Source organism: Abramis brama, assembly GCF_963993115.1.
Source record: "Abramis brama genome assembly, chromosome: 7".
NCBI lineage: Eukaryota > Metazoa > Chordata > Actinopteri > Cypriniformes > Leuciscidae > Abramis > Abramis brama.
In genome coordinates, this window is record NC_139969.1 from 15284344 (window position 1) to 15289304 (window position 4961).

A 4961-nucleotide genomic window follows, 5' to 3' on the forward strand; every position below is an offset into this window, starting at 1 on the left:
ACTAATAAGTAGAGCAATAACTGGATGAAAATAAATAAACTGATAAAAAGCTTATGAATACATTATGTAAAATTGCAGATAGAAATATGAAATATCTAAATTAATGACATTCAAAAGTGAATGAAGCATCTTAACACTGTTAATTACATTAAATCTATACAAAAGTAGCCTATATATTTCAATCCATTATCCAATTTAATTATCCAATCCACAAATGCAACAGATTGTGCAGGTACAATGTGCCACAAGGTCTCAATGTTCTCAGATCCTCAGGAACTGCAGCATAAAGAACATAATTCATATTCATTAATATTACAAGAAAAGAGCCTGAAAAGCACAGACAAAGTTTTTGTGGATTTTTTTCATAAACAGTACTATTAAACATACTATTAATGAAGGTTTAAAGCTTTGGTTTTACCCTCAGAGATCAGGAAGTGTCTGAATGTCTTGATAAGTGAACAGCAGAAAGCATCAGTAACACACAGTAAGAGCACAGAGCACTGAGAGCTTTAACACACAACTGATCATCTGATCATATTCACCATGAACAAATACATGCTGCTGGTTTTCATTATGGTGTCAGGTGTGTCATTTATGTTTACTTCAGATCATTTAGCAACAGTTAAAAAAACTCTTTTAAAACACTGTCTGTTATTTTATTGATTTTCCTTCAAAACAACATACGCTTGTACTGATATACAATGTAACTTTAGACAAATGTGTTAAAATAGGCTAGGTGTTGAACACTTCAGCTGTGTAAAAAAACTAAAAAGGGCATTGGCTTCCCCACACCTTTACAAGGGACAAACATGGACCTGATGAAAATGGCACGAGTTTCAAGAGAGATTTCACTGTGAAGTGTTATCAAATTCAGCTCCATCGACAATCAACAAATTTGGTAATGATACATTGTCAAACAGTAATACTACTTTGATATGAAAAGAAAAAAATTAATAACAAGGATTATTTGTGTTGGAAATTGCAATAAATACACATGTTACAACTACTTTATATTCATTTTCAAAGTTGATTTAAAAAAAAAAAAAATTTTTTTTTTTTATTAGATTCTTAAAAGAAAATGTGATTTTCTTTTACATGTAAAATGGAAAAAAGAGATGACACTGAAGTCAGAAATTATTAAATGCCCATGAGAAGGATGCAATAGCCTACAATATAAAATGAAAAAGATTAGCCTAAGGTGTGACCATTGAACAAGCAGTGTCAGTGTAGGGTCACACAAAAAAACAGGTTAATAAGAATAGATATTAACTGCAAAATACACCATTGCCACCATCAACAATTTGTTTCACATAATAGCATGAATCAGGCACAAAAATCCCTTCATTCAAAATAATGCTTATTTTGTCTCGAAGTATCAAAAGAGGAGGGACTCCAGATCTGACATGATCTCATCGTGTCTGAAAGAGACTGAGGATGACAGTGGCGTGCACAGACCTCCTTCGGGGCAGGGGCGGAAGGACCAAAAAGGGCACTTTTTTAAAAAACATTTATTTTTTAAATAAATCACCTGTATTTAAAGCAGTACCCGTCTGTCTGTTGTGTTTTTATATATTTTAATGACTTCCTCACAATTATTTGGAATATCTCGCTCGATGGAGAGCAGCAGTAGGTCAGAGAGCCTCTCTTCATTACCAATGAAAAGATGTTGATACAAATAGAATGCATAACACATCAAACAAAAATAGGGAAATTATGACAATATTACAATTTACCAAACAAAACAGAGAATCAAGTAGGTAACTATGAGGAATTCATGTTTAGTTATGTTGATGTTATAAATTGTATATGTATTCATTAAAGTGTTAGCTATCATGAAATCAGTAACTCTAATAATAATTTTAATGAATACAATGCCATTGGGGTCCTTGACCATGCGTCAGACATTTGACGAGTAGCTAATCACACTTGCTATGGCCTTGGATAAAAACATCAGTTAACTATAGTTACACTACTCACTATTATTACACTGCTCACATCACATTACTCGCTTAATACACTGCTTACTTATACTGAAATTTTGCTCTTCTCTCTTTCAAAGTAGCAAAGTGATCAATTACTCTCTCATTGAAAGCAGGCATGTTGACTAGTTCCCTCTCCATGTAAAGCATAGCCAGTGCATTCAGACGATAGAATTAACTGCGTTCGCCATGACGTTGTTCAAGTTCAACTGGCCTCAACTCGCGAGATGTCCTAACAGTCTCTCGCTCTCGCTCTCTTTTTTATTTTTATTTTTTTAATCACATTTGATAAAGATATTAAAGTAGTGTTTCATTTTTTCTTGTTGTTCAAATTGAAAATTGTTTTCAAATATTATTTGTCACTTAATCTTAAAGATTTTTAATAGTGTATGTTTGTTCCCACCAATCGCTGCACAAGTTAAGGATACGTATGATGACGTAAGCACGTTAGTGCGAGCCCTCCCGGAACCCATAGAGAATGCATTGCAGTGCCTGCAGTTCGAAAAAAAACATCTTTGAATGTAAGTCTATGGGAACACTCTGGGCGATTCTTCTCAGCCAGAGTGAAATCGCCCAAAAAGAGGTGGTACTCCACAGAACGTGACATGACGCGGATTGGACTATATCCAGAGGCAGAACATACAGTGACGGCTAGCGTAACTCTGTGGTTGAATGAGATTGTGAATGTGATTGAAAAAGTCCCTTTCACAATTTGGTGGTGCGTCGCCCAATCTCCCTAATGAAGAAACCGCCCCTGCTGCAAATTAAGTTGAACCCTTTCCTCCTGCACTGCTTTCTTTGCCACCTCATCAGCCTCCTCATTACCCTCCACACCCATATGCGCCGGAACCCACAAAAACCCCACCTCACCCTGCTTTGTGAATTCTATACAACACCTGCAAAATTTCCACAAGTAAGTCAGGTCTGGACTTAGTTTTGATATCTTTAATTGTAATTAGGGTTGCGGCTGAATCACTACATATGACTGAATCCCGTTTGTTATATTCTACCCACCTTACTGCCCATAGAACTGCTACCAACTCTGCAGTAAATACTGACAAATGATCAGGAATCCTACAACCTTTTTTATAACCTATTTCAGGTATGCTTATACCAAAAGCCAGTTTACCACTCTCAGGATCCTTCGACCCGTCAGTATAAATTTGTAGGTGAGTTTGAAGACTCGCGGCGAACTGGCACTGCTGCGTACATAGCGCTGCAAAGGAAACTCCGCCTACTACCACTTCACCTCCGCCAAATGCTTCCGCCAAAAAAATTTAAATAAATAAAAATTAATATTTTGTTTGTATTATTATTGTTAGTGGCAATGGTGTTTAAGTGTATTGTTATTTATTGTAATTTTTATTATTTACATGTATCAGAGAGGGGCACAATACATTTTGAGACAAAAGGGGCAGGGGCTTCGAGTTCGCTCGGGCAGGCTCGTCTGTCCAAGTGTGTTGAAGTGTTTTGTGTAGCACACAGCTTGTGCTTTACACTAGCTGTGTGCTTTCATGTTGTCATGTTTTGTGTGAGCACGTGCTGAGTTCTCATTAGCTGTGTGTTCTTGTATCGCTTTGTGTGAGCATATTGTGATTTGTTTCCTTGTGCAATGTGCTCTCCTGTCGATTGCCTAACCCCGCCCATCTTGTTACCTGATTATTGATTAATTTGCCCCACCTGTCCTCCCTCGTTACCTGCTTTGTTTCCTCTCCCATATTTATTCTCCCTGTGTTTGCAGTCTTGTGCTGGATCGTTGTTTAATGTTACCTCTTGTGCCAACTCCAAGTCACTTGTTAGTCTCTTGTTTCTTCCTTGAGGTAGTTTTTGTTTGTGTTTTTTCTTGTTTCTTCTTAAATAAAAGCCCATCAACTCTGCACCCGAGTCCGCGCTCCATTTACAACCCCCACACCTGTCAGGATCTTCATTCAGTTATTCTGTTCTGTATCTCAACTGTATATTAACTTGGTTGATTATTTACCCTTTTCAATAAAACATCTCAAATGATTTTCACTGAAATACACAGTGGCCAAAAGTGATGTCCGGAGGGTATATTTATTTTTAATAGTTTGATTAAACCATCAAAATATGAGGAAAATATTTTATATATTTAAAGATGAAGGAAGAACAGCTACAGGTGTTATTTTACTATGCAAAAAAAAAAAAAAAAAAAAAATGATAATACAAATTATTTAAAAAATGCAAAAAACAAAAAGCTCACAGGAAAAAGCATACATTGATCAGTAATTTAAAATTTTGTTAGTTTTCTCTTGTTTTTGCATGTGTTCATAATTTATTTGTATGACAGCCTGGCCAATAATTATGTCCGCACAATTTGGCATTTGACATATCATTGCGTTATCACAAACAAAACCACTCACTCCAAGCACAACTATGCAATATGCTTAACAAGTTTTTAATAATATTTGAATAGAGAGTGAAGATATGAATTTACCTAGGCTGGACATCACTTTTGGCCACTACTGTAGTGCAGGTACATATAGGATGGCAGTTTTCTCACACATTCACATAAAGATACTGCTGTTTCAAATCTTATATAAAAAGAGAAGATATGGTCATTCTACAATATTCACTGGCCGATAGTTGGACTTTATTGTGGCACTTATTGAGTAGACTTTTTTTTAACATTTATGTTTTTTGTAGAAATACTCCCATTACATGCACTCTATGCACCATCATGGTCATCACTATCATGTTTGCACACATTCAAACAGCGGAACTCCATCAAGACGTTTAATTTACATTCTTCTCATGTTGTGTATTATATACAAAATTCTGTAATATCTCAAATAAAATCATAAACAGCAGCAGGAAGTTCAGCGAGGAGGAAGTTCCTGTGTGTGTTTCTGTGTGATCTTCAGTGACTTGCAGCTCAGAGAACTGAGAGCCTCAACAGAGAACTGAGCTGATCTGATTCAACATGGACAGATGCCTCATACTTATTCTCATTGTGGGAACAGG